This window comes from Kogia breviceps, chromosome 4 (assembly GCF_026419965.1).
Source record: "Kogia breviceps isolate mKogBre1 chromosome 4, mKogBre1 haplotype 1, whole genome shotgun sequence".
NCBI classification, from domain to species: domain Eukaryota; kingdom Metazoa; phylum Chordata; class Mammalia; order Artiodactyla; family Physeteridae; genus Kogia; species Kogia breviceps.
In genome coordinates, this window is record NC_081313.1 from 146,731,511 (window position 1) to 146,751,290 (window position 19,780).

Sequence of the window (19,780 nt, forward strand, 5' to 3'; positions counted from 1 at the left end):
ATAATTTGTCAGCTAGGATACATTCAGGCAACAGCTGCAACTACAGAACAGGTGCACTGCCTCAGCGCCTTGGAAAGACATAATCTTGTGCACTACTAGCAGAAAAAGTATCGGTTACCAGACAGCATATGTGCAGTACAGCAAGACAAAAACATATATTCATATGTTGGCTTGTTTAAGCCTCAAGCCCTCGATCTTTGCTGAAATACAATAATTTCATTCCTATGGTTTTCAATACCAAAAACTCAACCTCCAGGAGGGCTAAAGTCTAATTTGTACTCCAAACCAAGTAGCAGTGCAGTTTGCTACTACTGAGGCTGAATCCATAAAGACTTCAAGACCACGTCCAGAAGACAAGTTATTATATATAATACCCTAAAAGTTCTGAAACATGATTATCATATACAGAGCTGGTCCTTCAGAGCTTTTTACCTATAACATGTTTTTTGGTGACAGTTATTTAATGTACTGGAGATAACTGTGACTTACCGATCAAATAGTTGAATACTTATACTTACTTGGGATTTCATTTCTGCTGAAAGAAAAAGGAAGAACAGGACTCACTTAAAAAAAACAAACTTTAGAAATGAAAGTAAAAATCTTATCACACACTGTCACTTTTGGAGGCAGCATAGAGGGGCAGTCAACAGTAAAACACTGGTGAAACAGGTCAAAACTCTAGGCCCAAAATCCATTATTATTATCATCGGTGACAGTACCACGACTGTGCCCTTCATAATTAATCATCACTCCTAAGATTCTTCATTTGGCACCAGACATTGTGTTTAAGAGAAACACTCTGGGAGGTTTTGAATGAGACTTGGTTTTTTGTTAGCCAAGTTACAGGACAATTTTTAACGTGGGGAGAAGGGAAGAAGGAAACGGACCAGAAAAAGAATTTAAGCCATCATCTAGAAACCAACAGAGCACCGATAGTTCCAAACATTATGCCAGACACTAAAATGACTGATCTAGGCTCAAGTGGTTTATAAAACCTATAAAAAGACTACACCAGCAAAGTCCCCATTTATCTGTAGAGCTCAGAAACTAAAACAAGGAATATTTTAGCTTAAAACCTTATCTCAAGAGAATCATATACACTTCACATGAAGAAAAATACCTGAAACCAAACACTTTTTAAAGCTCCAATACCCAAAATATAAGAAAAAAATAATTCAGAAGACTCAATCAATCCCTGATAATCAAAAATGGCTGGGCAATCTCTATCTCCCTTCCACACTTACCATCCATCCCATGGAAGACCAAGGGAGATGAGACCTCCCAGACGTACGCAACACCTGGCTGCTGCAAAGTTCTCTGGAGACTCCTTGCGGAACAGCAGCTTCGCATCTCTTGTGTCTCTCCCTATCATGATCATGCAGGAAGCAAGGAGGCTATGCTACAAGGCTGTGCTATTTCTTATCATTGTCTGTCACCCATGTGCAACACGGGTGTTGCACAGAGAAGTAAAAAGTTGTACAGAGAAGTAAAAAGTAGTTCCCTTTCCCCCAGAACGTTGAGGCTGACGTACAGGGGTAATTCTCCCATGCACACAGTCATTATTTAGGCCGACTCAGTGACTTCAACAGGCTTCATCATGTGATCAGGTTTGTTGCCAGCTGCATAATGCTCCCACATCTGTAGATAGAGCTGCTCTAGTTCCATTGTGTATTGTTTGGTGTTGAACAGAGGGCTAGATATTCTCTGCTTCCAGAATTTGCCACGAATTTTCTTCAGGTATTCTAGGTCAGTTCCCAGTTTCACAGCTATGTCTTCATAGTCTTGTCTATTTTTAGCAATAAGCTCAGGACAGCCTAAACAAGTGAGCTGGGAAGCTGCAACTCGGGAAGCGAGAGTCTCTCCTGGCATAGTCACCATGGGTGTCCCTGCCCAAAGCACATCCATCCCTGTGGTGTGTCCATTACAGAGTGGAGTGTCCAAGCAGACATCAGCCAGCTGGCCTCTGCGAACATGTTCCTCTTTAGGAGCAACAGGTGAAAAGATGATACGGTTCTGGGGAAGGCCCAGATTTTGTGCGTACCATTGAATATTAGGTTCTCCTACCGCTGGAAAACGCAACAGCCACAGTACACTATTGGGAACACGCTTCAGAATGCTTGCCCACATCTGCAAAGTAGGTGGGTCAATTTTATATAACTGATTAAAGTTACAGTACACAATGGCATCTTCCGGTAACCCGTACTGAGAACGTGTGGTTACAATAATGGTACGGGGAACCTCCTCTCCAGTGGCAGCCTTATTGTTGATCTGGGGAGTTGCCAGTCCATTGCTAATACTGAATCCATTAATTGTTATCTGAATTTGTCCTCTGTTAATCATGTCAATAACTGCTTCTGCAATAGAATTCATAGAAATGACAGGCATATTAAGAGCCGTATTACTGCTGTCTGTGTTGTCTTCTCCATCAGGACATTTCATCTTGACTACTTTCACATCTGGTAGACTATCAAGAAATGCTTTGAGGTCGATGCCATTCAGCACAATCCGATTGTCATAAATGTGCCCATTGGACTTAAAATCGATGACCGCTTTTTTCTTCAGGTGAGGGAACATATTAGCGTGATCACCAATAAAGAAAGTACGGGGCATATAAGCCAGTTTCTCAGAATACTGCTCAGCAGCTTCAGCAGGTGAAGTTTCCTGATCAGTGATGATATAATCCATGAAAAGCGCGCCACTAGTCCCAGGGTACCCCAGCCACATTGCCTGAATAGGAGCTGGCCTGAGAGCAAAGAGTTCATTTCGAGCACCCCTGGTATAACCATTCATATTTACAAGGATGTGTATACCATCTTGATGGATGCGATCAGCTGCTTTTCCATCGCATGGAATCTGAGAAAGATCAATGAAATGATGGGCTTCTGACATCACCTTCACTCGGAAGTTTGTGCCATCATCTGGGCTCAGGGCATAACAGAATACCTCAAATTTGTCAGAGTTGTGCATGCCTGGAATAGACTGCATAAGATGAGAAGTAGGATGATTCCCAAAGTCAGAACTCACGTATCCTACACGCAGTCGGCCACCACTGAGCCGCAAGTCTTTTGGATGTTCATACGGTGGTTTGTGAAGGACATTTATATTATCCAAGCAGGCGTTCCCATGCCTCTCAGCAATAGCCTTTCTGAAGCCATGAGAAAGAGGATACAGCATACTATGATGAGGTTGCACGGAAGGCAACCTGTTCTTCTCTAACTGGTCAGCCACAATGCCGACCAACTTCTTCATTCGCTCATCATAGTCTGTCCAATCACAGACAAGCTGCAGGCAATGAGCCAAATTACAATAAGCGTCAGGTAAATCAGGTTGAAGCTTCAGAGCGGTGCGATAAGAAGCAATTGCTTCTGGAATATTCCATGAATCCTTGTGAATGGCAGCCAGATTGCTGTGGGCATCCACAAATGCAGGGTTAATCTGAATGGCACGAATATAACACTGCAAGGCTCCCTGGACATCCTGCATCTCCATTAGAGTGTTTCCCATATTATAGTAGGCCTCAGAAAAGGTAGGACTGATTCGAATAGCCTCCTGATAATGCATCAGAGCTTCCTGCAGTTGTCCCTGCTGCTTCAATACACTTGCTAAATTTGAATGGGCAACAGCAAACTCTGGGAAGACTTCTAAGGCTTTCTGATACAAGCGAAGTGCCTCTTCAATGTTTCCCTGTTCTCTTTTGATATTGGCTAGGTTATTCAGAGAGTCTGCATGGGTGGGGCACAGCCCGAGAGCTGCATTATAACAATCTTCTGCTTCGGCACCACTGCCCTTCTCTTTGAGAGCGTTGGCTAGGTTGCAGTAAGCATCAGGGAAATGGGGTTGCAATTCAATAGCTCGCCTGTAGGTGTCTATTGCCAGATCTATCAGGCCTTGCTCATAGTATGCATAAGCCAGGTTGCCATGTACCCCTGCATGATTTGGGCTCAAGCTTAGAGCAAAAAGGTAAGCTGCCACAGCTCTGTCAAAAATCCGTGCCTCTTTGAAGACATTTCCTAAATTGATATAAGCATCCAGAAAATGGGGGTCAAGGGTGACAGCCTTTTCAAAGTGATGAATTGCAAGCCAAATCTCCCCTTGTGCATTGAAAACACAGCCAAGATTACTCCAAGTTACTGCAAAGTTCGGTTGCGTCTCAATTGCTTTCAGATAACATGCCTTGGCTTCTTCCAAGCGACCCAGGGCTTTGAGCAGGTTCCCCAGGTCACTGAGAACACAGTACAAATCAGGATTGCACTGAAGAGCAGAGACGTAAGCTTGTGCTGCCCCTTCCAAGTCACCTGCTGCTACCAAAGCGGCTGCCAGGTTAATATAACCATCGATGAAATCTGGCTTGAGATGCACTGCATACCGGTAATGCTCAATTGCTTCCTGCAACTGCCTTCCTTCTCTGTACACATTCCCCAAATTCGAATAGGCTTCTGCCAGAAGAGGGTTCTGTTTGATTGCCAGAGTACTAAAGTGGGCAGATCTGTCCAGACTTCGACACTGGAAGTGTATAGATGAAAGTAATAAAAGTACATCAGTATTGTCTGGCTCTTGTCTCCAGAGCTGCATGCAGTATCTCTCAGCTGCCTCAAAATCTCCCGCCTGATATTCTCGATGTGCCAACTCAGCTAACCCTTGGAAGGTTAGTTTCGTTGGCTCCGTGCTGTCGGCCACGTTGCCCATGGAAGACGCCATCTGGAGCTTCTGGAGGGAGAGAGAAAAGGGGATCATTGAGTCCCGCTGCCGCCACTACTGGCAAGAGTGTTTCTAGAGGGAGCAAATACGAGGGCAGCAGCCATACCACTGCTTTGACAGGCTTAAGCAGCGGCAACAGTTACAGGCACCGAACCTTAGGAACTCTGGTTGGCCATCTACCTCTCACGGTCTTGAAATCTTAATTCTTAACCCTGCCTTCTTCCACCATTTTTTCTCCTATTCAGGGAATAAAAATTACCTATACACTTGCCTTAGAAGAAATCAAAAGTCAGTAGTAGTCCAAACACTTTTTAAAATTGTGTTTTCTGTCCAGTTGGAAATGAAATCGATGATTGAATTTTCTTCATCATTCATATAGTCAATGTGGAAAACATTAGGGCCGTGAATTTCAATACAGTAAGATCAGAAAACTTTAAATTGGCCTTCCCAAACCAGTAATAAGTAACCGGTATTGTATATAATGCTAAAATCTTAGAGACTGAGCTTGATATTTATTTTATTTTTTTTGCGGTATGCGGGCCTCTCACTGTTGTGGCCTCTCCCGTTGCGGAGCACAGGCTCCGGACGCGCAGGCCTAGCGGCCATGGCTCACAGGCTTAGTTGCTCCGCGGCATGTGGGATCTTCCCGGACCAGGGCACGAACCCATGTCTCCTGCATCGGCAGGCGGATTCTCAACCACTGTGCCACCAGGGAAGCCCTGAACTTGATATTTATAAACTTGTGAAAACATTAGCTAATTTCTCCTCATATTTCTCATGCCTCAAACCTGAGTATTACTTTTTTAAAATTAAATTTATTTATTTACTTTTTTGTGTGTGGTACGCAGGCCTCTCACCACTGTGGCCTCTGCCGTTGCGGAGCACAGGCTGCGGACGCACAGGCTCAGCGGCCATGGCTCATGGGCCCAGCCGCTCCGCGGCATGTGGGATCTTCCCATACCGGGGCATGAACCCGTGTCCCCTGCGTAGGCAGGCGGACTCTCAACCACTGAGCCACCAGGGAAGCCCCTATTTATTTACTTTTATTTTGTCTGCGTTGGGTCTTCAGTGCTGCGTGCGGCTTTTCTCTAGTTGCGGTGAGCGGGGGCTACTCTTTGTTGTGGTGCATGGGCTTCTCATTACAGTAGCTTCTATTATTGTTCCACAACTCTATGGGTTGCTTTTTAGGTCCTATGAAGAACCCTAGAAATTAGTTCATGTAATTATAGGTTTTTGCAAAATTGTCAGAAGTGAGATATTTTAACTTCCATCAGGTAAGACCAGCGTCTCTTTCTTTGCCAATCTTTCTTCTATCATATTCAGCTACGTTGGATCATACTGGAATGGCCACAGGCTTTTTTGAAATCTGGCTAAGGAGATGTTTTAAGTGAGGCTATTATGTGATTTTCAGACACCACCATATGTCATTGACTATATACTATCCCATTACAGGAATAACTTCCAGTACTCTTACTGACTACTCGACTGACTTAACTAGCGCAAGACACAGAAGCATAAGGACAAAAACCACCTTACAGTACAGCCTTGTCTTGCACTTCACAGCTCTCAAAGCATGTGCATTTGAAGAAAAAAAAAAAGAACTGAAAAGTATAAAACCAGAAGCTTTTCTGTGGAAAATTATTTCAATCATCAGGCATGTGAAAGAGAAGTCAAAGATTCAGTTCTCATCAATGCTTCGTCAAAACGGAAATTTTCTTCTGTCAAGAATATACTCCAGGGGCTTCCCTGGTGGCACAGTGGTTAAGAAGTCGCCTGCCAATGCAGGGGACACGGGTTCGAGCCCTGGTCCGGGAAGATCCCACATGCCACGGAGCAACTAATCCCGTGCACCACAACTAGAGAGCCTGCGCTCTAGAGCCCGTGAGCCACAACTACTGAGCCTGTGAGCCACAATTACTGAAGCCTGAATGCCTAGAGCGCGTGCTCTGCAACAAGAGAAGCCACCTCAGTGAGAAGCCTGTGCACCACAACAAAGAGTAGCCCCCACTCACTGCAACTAGAGAAAGCCCGCACACAGCAACCAAGATCCAACACAGCCATAAATAATTAAATAAATAAAAGAATATACTCCATCAGTAATGTGTGTAATGGAATGGTGTGAATGAGTATTTTATCAGAATTCCTGTAATGCACAAACCTATAGCAGTACTGAAGTCAGTAATGCATTTATAATAGTAAATATTTATGAGGAAGTAATCCATAGAGATTTTCTCAAAGTTACCAATGAAAATTAATGTGACATTAACAATAATAAATTGTGAAGCTGAAATAAACTTTTCTAAACTATTAATAACTAAAAGAAAATTCTAATCAACCATGTTAAAAGTAATCTATGTCTATAAACTACAAAGTTTATTTCTTAAAATTTTATTTCTAAAATACATAAATTGTCATATGAGGAGGCAGTAAAAGAATTTATAGCTAGGGCTTCCCTGGTGGCGCACTGGTTGGGAATCCGCCTGCCGATGCAGGGGACACGGGTTCGTGCCCCGGTCTGGGAAGATCCCACATGCCGCGGAACGGCTGGGCCCGTGAGCCACGGCCACTGAGCCTGCGCGTTCAGAGCCTGTGCTCCGCGGCGGGAGAGGCCACAACTGTGAGAGGCCCGCATATCACAAAAAGGAAAAAAAAAAGAATTTATAGCTAAAAGAGTGGGGAAAAGTTTTATACAGACACATCTGGCAGTAGTTAACTTTTTTTTGTTTTGTGCGGTACGCGGGCCTCTCACTGTTGTGGCCTCTCCCGTTGCAGAGCACAGGCTCCAGATGCGCAGGCTCAGCGGCCACGGCTCACGGGCCCAGCCGCTCCGCAGCCTGTGGGATCTTCTCAGACTGGGGCACGAACCCGTGTCCCCTGCATCGGTAGGCGGACTCTCAATCACTGCGCCACCAGGGAAGCCCGGTAGTTAATTTTTAAATGTAATTTTTCTAGATTTTGTGACACCTATAGTATTGATATTTGAAAGCATTTAAAAAATTGTAATTTGAAGATTTGTTACTTCCAGGTAAAATAAAATAGTTTGAAGCAAAACGACGTTTCCACTGAGAAAAACAAAAAATGCCAAATAAAATAGACAGCCTTCAATCAAAAAGTTCTAGACATACCAAGAGATAGAACCATATGACAAAAATTTTAAGAAAAGAACAGATAATACAAAAATATTTATATAAGATACTGTGTATCTTTATCAGGAAAAGTCTTTATCAAGAAAAGACTTTAAAACCATCAGAAATAATATTATATTTTATTTATTTGTATATTTTATTTATATATAGACATTTATATATTTATATAAAGAACTTAAAGGTAAAGCCCTAGTTAAGGCAGTGACAATAGCAGTAGCAGTGGGAGTGAAAAGAAATGCTTACATTCAAGCATATTTTGTCAGTAAAAGTCCAAGATCAAATGTCTGACTGCACACATGGGATGGATAGACAGAGTGGGAAAAATCAAAGTTAACTATAGAGGTTCTAGCGAAGATGGGGTTGCCATCACCCAACCCAAGGGGTTGCGATCATCCGCAAGGTCGAGGAGACTCAAAGGGAAGGTCATGCATGGTCAGAGGAAAAGTTAATTGGTGGGAAAATAAGTCTCCCAGTCTCTCTATCTCTTTCTACCAGTTTTTAAAAACATCTTTATTGGAGTATAATTGCTTTACAATGGTGTGATAGTTTCTGCTTTATAACAAAGTAAATCAGTTATACGTATACATATGTCCCCATATCTCTTCCCTCTTGCATCTCCCTCCCTCCCACCCTCCCCATCCCACCCCTCTAGGTGGTCACAAAGCACCCAACTGATCTCCCCATGCTATGCAGCTGCTTCCCACTAGCTATCTATTCCTTACACCAGTTTTGTTTTCCTGCACATATACATAGCAGCATTTCATTCAAAAGGAAAGTCATTGATCTGACTGGTCAAACTAAAAAACACAGTTCAAGGGCTTCCCTGGTGGTGCAGTGGTTGCGAGTCCGCCTGCCGATGCAGGGGACACGGGTTCATGCCCCGGTCCGGGAGGATCCAACATGCCGCGGAGCGGCTGGGCCCGTGAGCCATGGCCGCTGAGCCTGCGCGTCCGGAGCCTGTGCTCCACAACGGGAGAGGCCACAGTGGTGAGAGGCCCGTGTACCGCAAAAAAAAAAAAAAAAAAAAAAAAAAAAAACCACAGTTCAAGGCACATTTACAGTGGTTAGTAATTTAGAATTACTAACCACAATTTAGAAAGTCATGTTCCCAGTTTCCCTCTTCCTACACCGTGGAACACATTGGCCATTTCTCCAAAGTTTCCACTCCATAGAGCGGACCAGAGATGACATTAGCCCAGAACTGAGAGCTTGGCACGAGATGGTGTCAGCCCCACCTAGAGCTCTGGCATAATTTATAACCCAACCCAGCTCTACACACAGTTCTGCATGGAATCTTGGGACTAAACTCAGCCATAATAATGCGATTCTGTTTTGCATTTGGTTTTCTTCCTTGCTTAACTTTCCCTGGCCACTCTGACAAACAAACTGTCAGGCATTCCTGGGCCACTCACTAACTTTATTCCATGTAATGTCATCCAGATTCCCAAGAAAATTACTAACAATAAGGAGGGAAATTGGGAACATGGTGAGTTTCAGATGCCTGAAATATACAGGTAATTGAATCCAGTTAAGTAGCAAATTATTTGGATCTCTAATATGCCAGTAGAATAGCAGACTAAGCTCAATTTAATGTACTCTTACTGGAGACACACGTAAACTCTGGGTGAATTTTGAAAAAGTGAAAAGCACATAGCTGAGATTAAAAGAAAGAAAGGAACACCTGCATGTTTCAGAAAGTAACAGAGAACTTAAATCTAGAGAAATAAGAGCGGACTGATGTCTATGGGTTCTGTTCCTTAGTATAGGCCTTATGTAAATAGGGGCTGGAGCTAGAAATCTCACATTACCTTGAGGCCAGGAATTTAGACTCAGGAAGGAACAATATTGAGAAGTTGGTACAGATATCCTACAGAAAGTTCATGAGGAACTGCTTAGTCCATTAAGAGGGCCAAGGGAGGTGGTGAGGAAGACTGATATCTCTTTAAACCCTTCAGGTACAGAAAACATCAACACCTCTGAAAAGTAGGCCTGTCCTTCCCAGAGTTGTGATGGCCAGCTTGTCACTAACCTGTAGGGCCCTGTATGGATCAGAAACTGCAAGGAGAGTAATTCAAAGAAAAACAGATGCAGGATGGCTGTGGCAATAAATCCTAGGACCCTATCAGAAAGAAAATTAAAACCACTCTGAAGGGAAATTTTAACAAACCAGAGCAGATAGTATCCTAACCAGAATAGAATAATAATTCTGAGGAAGTTACTTGAGTTATTTAAGTAATAGTCAATGCATTTCCATGGCCAGGCCCTTTTGAAGAATTCTAAAACATATACAAACAATTCATTTACATCTTATATATCCCACCATCCAGAGCAAAATTCACTTCAGAACTGTACTGGTGGAAACTGGGCAGCACTATGGAGAAAATACAAAGGTGTTTACCATCAAAAAACGTGAAGGGAAGAAAGATAATGTCGAATTTTTAATTATCCTGTGGTTTATTTAAATCTTTTGGAAACCCAAAATAGAGAAAACCTAGGAGGAAATGAAGATTTACATATTTAGAGGTTTATCAACTCATCTATCAAACCTTTATTAATCTCTTCTTTGAATAACATTCCCGAGAGGTATAAATGTGTCCAGTGATAGGGTTGAATAAGCCTGAGAGAATTTCAATTGTTTCCTATTCTTGGTCAGCTATTAAGACCTTTCAGGAGCATCTTGATTTTCATGGCATCATCCAACAAAAAGCAGGATAGTTTACAGAAAGTCCTGGTCCACTTTTTGGCGTGCTTTTGTGTTTATGTTTTTGTTTTTTTCACATTGGGCGGTTCCATTAGGCTCCCTATTGCAGACTCCCTCATTCACGTATGCATTCATTCAAACAATATTTACTGAGTTGAGATATTTAATTAACACTCAATAAATGATGCTTAGATGAATGAATGTGCTTTTTATCAAAGTAAGTGTTAAGTACTGAGAAAAATTACAAAATGTATGATCCCAGACCCACAAAAGCTTATAACTGTGTTGAGGATATAACATATGCTGAGGAAATAAGTAATATATCATATTGGACAGTTTCTAAGTTCAAAAATGAGTTCTTATAAATAATCAGAGCCTAAGGAGGACAAAGAAGGGACAGTTCATTATGGGTTGAATCTATCAATAAATGTACCTTTCAGATGAGATTTGAGATTGACCTTAAAGAAAGAAGACGACTCAGATATAGGAACAGAGCACAAAAAAGGCATGGTGATAGCATGTGCATAGATAGTGTAGCCAACATTTATGTTCTTCATTAAAGATAGTCAGAGATAACCCAAATGTAACTGTTTCCATGGGTCCATTCTCAGTATCCAAACAAAACGGCAAATCCTATCTTAGCAAAACTACTGAAAAACACAGTCTTTAACAAAGAGATTGTGAAGGAAAGGGGGAGAGAAAGGCTTGCATCCCACACCACACAACAAAACTTATTTACTTATTTGTTTAATTTTCTCCCTCTAAAAATTTCCTCTCCCTCTCTCGGTACGTCTCTCTTCTCCCACGTCTGGCCACACTCTACCAGCCATCTTTCCAGATCTTTCCAGAACTCTCTATCCTAGTTTCATTATGCCTCATTTTAAACATCTCACAGGTCTCCAGGATGAATCCCCATCACTTATTCCACAAAGACAAACGAAGGACACTTCTCAGGATCACGTTTCTTTGAAGGAAGAGTTCATGAGGAGTGATTATAAATAATATAAGGTGGAGAGCAGTGACGTAAAATACCATTTTTCCTCTTAGAATGTGAATACAGGGAACTTTGGGAAACTAGAAAATCTAGAAAGGATTCACTGATAATTATTTATTTTCAATGAATGAAATAAAATGTAATAATACAGCTAAACTCTGACAGGTGAACTTTTTCAAAAGGTGCTTTCACACCTTCGCTATTGGGATGTGTTTGATAAACACATGTTTCCTTCTTTACTTTCTTCTTTCTTTGCAGATACTGGCACCAAACTTTCAAACAATACGAACCTTCCCATAAGTCCCTTGCCAGGCAAGATTAAGGGAAAACAATCCAAACAGATTTTTGAAGAAGATAACTGGTTGAAAGCACAGGAAAAGTGTTGGGTTTCTCTTTTCATCGGTCACATAAAGAATAATGTGGGAACTGGTTTAAAAAGTCTCTCTCCATGAGGGGCTAAGGCTAAGATTAGAACTTCTGAGGGCAGAAGAGCAAAACAACCACAACAATCCACATATTTTCAAGAGCTGCCCTTTGGATGTGAGGGATTCATTTTTCCCACTATTTTTTCAGCAACCCAACTGGTGTCTTTATTAAATGACATAAGAGAATACAGTGTGGCCAAGAAGACTTAGATTTCCTTAGCCCCAAGTCAGATATTCTCAATTGACTGTCCACTCAAATTAAAAAGAGAGGGCTTCCCTGGTGGTGCACTGGTTGCGAGTCTGCCTGCCGACGCAGAGGACATGGGTTTGTGTCCTGGTCCAGGAAGATCCCACATGCCGTGGAGCGGCTGGACCCGTGAGCCATGGCCACTGAGCCTGTGCGTCTGGAGCCTGTGCTCTGCCACAGGAGAGGCCACAACATCGAGAGGCCTATGTAACGCAAAAAAACCAAAAAAAAAAACAAAATCAAAACAGATAAAAAACAAATTAAAAAGAGAGATTTACAAGAGGAAGCTGGATACAACTGAGTGTACTTTTATTTCAACCTTTACCTGAATTTTTTGTTTAGTTTTCAATTCTTCTCTGAAGTGCCTACATTAATATGTTTTTAAGAACATTGCCTTAAGTTGAAGTATTCATTCAGTATATTCATTTACTATAATTTAGAAAAGCCAAATGATTTAGGCAAATTCATTTCTATATTGCCACAGCAGTGTAGTGTGAACTAAATGACACCTGGCAGTTCTTTACTTAGATACTAACTCAATTAGAAGGTAGAACAAGAATACCTACCCATTCAGGGAAGGAAATGTCACTTAGCCTGTGTAGCTGTCTTAGGTCTCTTATCATCACAGTAACAAATTGAAGACTGAAAACCATATGATCATCTCAATAGATGCAGAAAATGCTTTTGAAAAAAAATTCCATATCCATTCATGGTAAAAACTCTCCAGAAAGTGGGCATAGAGGGAACATACCTCAACATAATAAAGGCCATATATGATAAGCCCATAGCTAACATACTCAATGGTGAAAAGCTGAAAGCATTTCTCCTAAGATCAGGAACAAGTCAAGGATGCCCACTCTCACCACTTTTTTTTTTTTCACCACCACTTTTATTGAACGTAGCTTTGGAAGTCCTAGCCACAGGAATCAGACAAAAATAAATAAATAAATTAAAGGACTCCAAAATGAAAAGGAAAAAGTAAAACTGTCACTGTTTGCAGATGGCATGATACATAAAAATCCTAAAGACACCATCAAAAAACTATTAGAGCTCAAAAACGAACTTGGTAAATTTGCAGGATACAAAATTAATATATAGAAATCTACTGTATTTCTATACACTGATGGTGAACTATCAGAAAGAGAAATTAAGGAAACAATCCCATTTACAACTGCATGCAAAAGAATAAAATACATAAGAATAAACCTGCCTCAGGAGGTAAAAGACCTGTACCCAGGAAACTATACGACACTGATAAAAGAAATTAAAGATGACACTAACAGCTGGAAAGATATACCATGGTCACAGATTGGAAGAATTAATATTGTTAAAATAACCATCATACCCAAGGAAATCTATGGATTCAATGCAGTCTGTATCAAAATATCAAGGGCATTTTCCACAGACCTAGAACAAATAATTTTAAACTTTGTATGGAAACACAAAAGATCCTGAATAGCTAAAACAGTCTTGAGAAAGAAGAACACAACTGGAGGAATCATGCTCCCTGGCTTCAGACTGTGCTACAAACCTACAGTAATCAAAACAGTATGGTACTGGCACAAAAACATTGATCACTGGAACAGAATAGAGAGCCCAGGAAGAAACCCATGCACTTATGGTCAATGAATCTATGACAAAGGAGGCAAGAATATGCAATGCAGAAAAGTCTGGGCTTCCTTAGGGATGGTTTCATCAATTAATTTGTTTTCTTCAATGGACCATACTTTCCATGTCTTTGTATACCTTGTGATTTTTTTGGTTGAAAATTTGCCTTTCAAATATTATAATGTGGTGTCTATGGAAATCAGATTCTCCCACTTTCCCAGGGTTTTCTGGGCTTTTGATTGTTGAAGTCTGTAGTAGTCTGTTTGTTTAGAGACCTTTCCAAACTATTTTTGCAATGATTGAATTCCTTATCGTATGTAGGCACTGAAGTCTCTGTTCCTTTCGTTCATGCTTAGCTAATGTTTTGACAGAGATTTCCTTGAATTCCTGCACCTAAAACAAACAAAAACAAATATACACAAGCACATCCACATGCACACTCAAAAGCACACACCTCTTCCCATTGTGCAGATTGCTGGATCACTTGTTCAACATTTAGCTGACCTGCATTGAGTTCAGGGCTCAGCCCATGGTAAAAGCTTAGAGACTCCTCTGGTGTTTTCAGAACATGCCTCTTATCTTGAGTATGCATGTGGCTTTCTTAATCTCTCTGGACACATGTGTACTTTTTGTATGTTCTAATTTCCCAAAGAATCTCCCCCAACTTTTGCTCTGGATCTTATGTGGTCTATTGTATTTCAATGCACAGTCTTCTGCCCCAGCCATCTGTGCTTTGTTAGTTCACCTTGCACTTTTTTTGAGCAATGACCGCTGCTTTTCCAGACTGTGTTCCAAGTTAGGTAAGACAGAGATAAGCATCTTGTGTCAGTCCTTCAGGTAGCTCCCAGACAGGTGAGAACAGATACACATAATAATCTGAGAGTACGGTCTCTTCTGCTCCCTCCGGAAGCAGGATTGAGGGTCCCATACTAGGAATGGTCTGCTGCTATTTTAAGACTGTCATTGCATTAAGACTCCACCACTTTAAGACCATCACTACACTAACAGTGGATGGGGCAAGGGAAAATAAAAATGCCACAAAGCTTTCCTGCCATTTTCAAATTGCCTCTTCCCTGGTTCAGTATGTGTTTGGTTACTGGAAATCTTTGGCTGATTTCAGGACAAAGAGAAACTCAAAGAACCCCACAACAAGAAACAGTATCATCACACTCTCAGAAGCCAAAAGACAGAGAAAGAATCTTTTCTCCCAGAGGAGAAAGAAAAAGGAAATTTGTTGCAAAACAGGGATCCTCAAAAAGATTAATAGCTAATTTCCTATCTGAAACCACAGAAGCAAAAGGCCAGACATATTAAAGTGCTGAAAGAGAAAAGCTGTCCACCAAGAATTCTATATTTGGTCAAACTGGTTTCAAAACTTAGGGAGAAATTAACATATTCCCGGATGAACAGAAGCTGAGGACGGTTGTTTTACAACTTCCTACCACTGCCCTAGGAGAAATGCTCAATTGAACCTTCAGGTTGAAATGAAAGGACATTAGACAGCAACTCGAAGCTGTATAAAGAAATAGAAATCTCCAGTAAAGATAAATACATGGGCAAACACTAAAGCCAGTATTGTGTTACTGGCTTGTAACTCTACTTTTTATTTCTTACATGATTGAGAAAACAAATGCATAAAATAATCATAAACCCATCTTATTGGGCTCACAAAGTATAAAGGTGTATTTTTTGACAACAATAATGTAAAGAGGAGAAATGGAACTGTAGAGCAACAGAGTTTCTGTGTGCTATTGAAATTGGTTTCAATTCAAATTATATTGTTTTAACTTTAGAATGGTAAATGTAATCTTCTTGATAACCACAAAGAAAATATCAATAGACGATATGCAAAAAGAAATGAAAAGGGAATCAAGAGTTCACTACAAGAAAATCGGCTAAGCACAGAAGAAGTCGGTCATGGAGTAAATGAGGGGCAAAAAATGCATATGACATACAGAAAACAAGCAGGAAACAGAAAGAATTAAGTTCTTCCTCATCAGTAATTTTTGAAAAAGTAAGTGGATTAAGCTCTCCAATAAAAAGATAAACATTGGCAGAAAGGAGTTTAAAAACAACCATAATCCAAGTATATGCTGTCCACAAAAAACTCGCTTGATTTCTAAAGACACAAGTTGGTTGAAAGTTAAAGCATAGAATAAAATATCCCATGCCAATAGTAACAAAAAAGACAGAAAGAAAGAGAGAGAGAGAAAGGAAAGAAGGAAGGAAGGAAGGAAGGAAGACAGATCTGGGATGGCTATGTTAATATCACACAAAAGAAACTTTAAATCAAAAACTATCACAAGAGGATAAGGAGGCCACTGTACGTTGATAACAAGTTCAATCTATCAAGAAGATATAACAACTATAAACATATATGTACCAAACAACCCCCAAATATGTGAAGCAAACATTGACAGAATTGAAGGAAGAACTAGATAGCTCTAAAATAATAGTTGGAGATCAATACCTTGCTTTCAATAATGGATAACACATCTAGACAGAAGATCAGTAGAGAGGTAGGGGGACTGAATAACACATTTAACCAACTAAACCTAACAGCCATATATAGATCACTCCACTCAACAACAGAAGGATACACATTTTTCTCAAGTACACATGGAACATTCTCCAGGATAGACCATATGTTAGGCCACAATACAAGTACCAATACATTTTTAAGAAATGGAAATCATACAAAGTATCTTCTTTAGCCACAGTGAAATGAAGGTAGAAATCAATAACAGAACCATTGGTAGCCATTTCCCATCATGCCTGCCACACCTGATATAAAGCAATAAAGGAAAAAACATAATTCACCATTTAGAGAAGTGGGAAAGAGGACATACCATTGACACAGAGTGTGTGCTGTTTCCTGTTGACAGGGATAGAAATAAATTAGCATCGTTTATTCATTAGTGTGTTAATTTCTTGGTCAATCATTGGGCAGCTGGTGTTTCTGCCTGATGGGAAGATTTCCTATACTCAGTGTTGAGTGGAGCCAACCTTGAAAGGGACATTTAAAAGCATTATACTGTGATGGGCTTTGCAGTACCCTTTCTCCTATACCAGTATTTAGGCTGGGGTATTTCCATGGAGTGTGTACAATCGTAGGCCCCAGGTCACCAAAATTTAGTTTGATTCCTTTTGTTAATACATTCCCTCAGTACTTTGTCTTTTGTATCCTTTTGCATTTACTTCATTCTGTAGTATCACTGCGAAAGAGCTTTGTTTCCTGTTCAGATGCCAAAAAGTGGATATCAATACCTCCTGAGTTTTACACATCAGAGATCAGTTTTAGATATCAGGGACAGAGACAGCAACTATTTCCAATGACTTTGAGGCATACATTGACCATGTGATTAACATGTTGAGTGTTGAAATGTGTGTCAAGCTCATTATACTTGCTCTAAAATGTTTCAAACTGCAAAGATTTAAAAATCTTTATCTTTGAATAGTTTTCCTGTGCTGTCCCTTTGCATCAGACTGTTAATGTGCAGCCTGGCAACTTCAAATAATGTGGCTTTGTAACCAATTATTTACAGATTGTTTTATCCACAGAGAATCTTTTTTTAGATAAATTTATTTATTTTTGGCTGTGTTGGGTCTTTGGTGCTGCACACGGGCTTTCTCTTGGGGTGAGCAGGGGTTACTCTTCGTGGTGGTGTGCAGGCTCCTCATTGCTGTGGCTTTTCTTGTTGTGGAGCATGGGCTCTCGGCACTGGGGCTTCAGTACTTGTGGCACGTGGGCTTCAGTAGTTGTGGCTCATGGGCCCTAGAGCACAGGCTCAGTAGTTGTGGCACACACGCTTAGTTGCTCCATGGCATGTGGGATCTTCCCGGACCAGGGCTTGAACCCATGTCCCCTGCACTGGCAGGCGGATTCCCAACCACTGTGCCACCAGGGAAGTCCCTACACAGAGAATCTTAAAGTCAAAACATACAACTCGATTAACTACACTTCCTCCTGTTCACATTTCGCTCATCTTTTCTTCATCTTCTGTCTATGTTTCCTTGGCCCTGTTTATATTATGCACTTTTCCCATTATATTTGATTGTGTGTATTCTGGTGAGTTACCACAATGCTGTATGAGACATGGTAGGATAGAAATGCATTGAAGTCATCCATATATATATGTAGTTTGCTTGAGTGCAGTGTTTTTTGTTTACTGTACTGAATTCATTAGCATGGGTCGGTATGAAATTTAGCGTAGGTCAATATGTAACTTGTAAACTAATAAAGTCTTAAAAGTGAGGAATTAAGTCTTTTAAATTTAATTATTTATTGTAAAGAGCACAATAGCATACATAAACAGGTGCCTAATGAAAACTTGTATTCTAATTTGGAACTCTCATGAACACCTATTTTTTTGTTCATCTAATGGTATGATAGTAGGCCATTTGATTATTTTTATTGTTATGGCTTTAACTTTAGAACAAGGAAATATTCATAAATTTTAAAAAGTATTTTTCTTTATTTGATGGGGGTGGGATACTGGAGAAATGAAAGGTCAAACACCTAGTGAGGAATCCATACTTGTCTATACATTGTGTACTTTTATTTCAATAACTGATTTAAAATTCCTAAAAGGATGCTATAATAAGTTATTATGCCATTTTACAGACTGAATTAAGTGAATTTCAGGGAGGTATGAAACTTGCCTAAAGCTATCCAGCAGCCAAGTGGCAGAAGTGAGAATTAAATCCAGGTATACCTATCGCCAAAGTTTCTGCTCATCTCTTTACACCACCCACTTTTTTTTTTTAAACATCTTTATTGGAGTATAATTGTTTTACAATAGTGTGTTAGTTTTTCCTTTACAACAAAGTGTATCAGTTATACATATACATATGTTCCCATATCTCTTCCCTCTTGCATCACCCTCTCTCCCACCCTCCCTATCCCAGCCCTCTAGGTGGTCACAAAGCACAGAGGTGATCTCCCTGTGCTATGCAGCAGCTTCCCACTAGCTATCTAATTTACATTTGATAGTGTATATATGTCCCTGCCACTCTCTCAGTTGGTCACAGCCCACCCTTCCCCCTCCCCATATCCTCAAGTCTATGCTCTAGTAAGTCTTACACCACCCACTTTTAATAGCCAATGCTTTCCTGCTTACAAATATGACTGAGGTTTCCAGACAGTCAGCATTGCTTTTTAATCAGACAGAAAAATTACTGTTGATTCTCTAAAGGCATATTCCTTTTCCATTAAGTGACTTTAGTTGTTGAAATAATACTTTCAGGCACTAGTAATCATACAGTTGGAGTCTAAGAACAGACCTCAGGGATATGTCTAGCAGTCAGTAAAGACCAACTGGGCTCACTGATGATATTTACGGTCATTTCCTCTAGACTAACATAATCTCATTAATAAGACCCTAATCATTCACAGTACTGCCCTTGCCTGATTGTTTGTTCTTCTCCATCTATCACTCTCTCTTTCCCCATATTATGATTATTTTTGACAATTTTTGGTGAATTAAATTCAGGGATTAGTATTCAGGAGTACTAGTCACTAAAGCAGAGAATCCTAGCTCACAACAAAGGAAGAAAATATAGAAAAAGTATAAATTATATAAATATACACACATCCACACATGTACCAACTATAGGTTGCACTTCTCCAAAATCTATTCAGTATCTGCACATTTATTGTATATTAGCAGTAAGACTAGAAATGAGCGTAACGTTCTGTTTACAACATACAGAAAACAGACCCAAATATGGAAATTACTAGCAATGAGAATGGGGAAGCAAGACTATAACAAGGAATGTAGATGATATTTTTGTTTCCTAGCTATGATGTCAAATATTGAACTTTCAACTTGAGGCAAGGAGGCCATAGAAAGTTGTATTTGTTTCCTAGAGCTGCCATGACAAAGTACCAGAGACTGAGGAGGTTAAACAACAGAAATTTACTTACTCACAGGTCTAGAGGCTAGACATCTGAGATAAGGT

General features: G+C 40.4%; 1 long non-coding RNA gene and 2 pseudogenes across 4 annotated transcripts in view; 2 read left to right on the plus strand and 1 right to left on the minus strand.

Moving 5' to 3' along the window:
• LOC131755466 (RNA/RNP complex-1-interacting phosphatase-like) overlaps positions 1-19,780 on the plus strand; it is a 572,095-nt pseudogene that overhangs the window by 283,311 nt on the left and 269,004 nt on the right.
• The window catches only part of LOC131755511 (uncharacterized), an 83,409-nt gene that overhangs the window by 43,780 nt on the left and 19,849 nt on the right, over positions 1-19,780 (plus strand). For 2 of the 4 annotated variants that reach the window (XR_010840350.1, XR_010840349.1), the window contains one exon: positions 6,151-6,807. The exons of the other annotated variants lie outside the window; for them this stretch is intronic. This is a non-coding gene — a long non-coding RNA (uncharacterized lncRNA). Of the gene's footprint in view, positions 1-6,150; positions 6,808-19,780 lie in introns of those variants that run through there. 4 annotated transcript variants of the gene reach the window in all.
• Positions 1,307-4,698, minus strand: LOC131755452 (UDP-N-acetylglucosamine--peptide N-acetylglucosaminyltransferase 110 kDa subunit pseudogene; annotated as a pseudogene).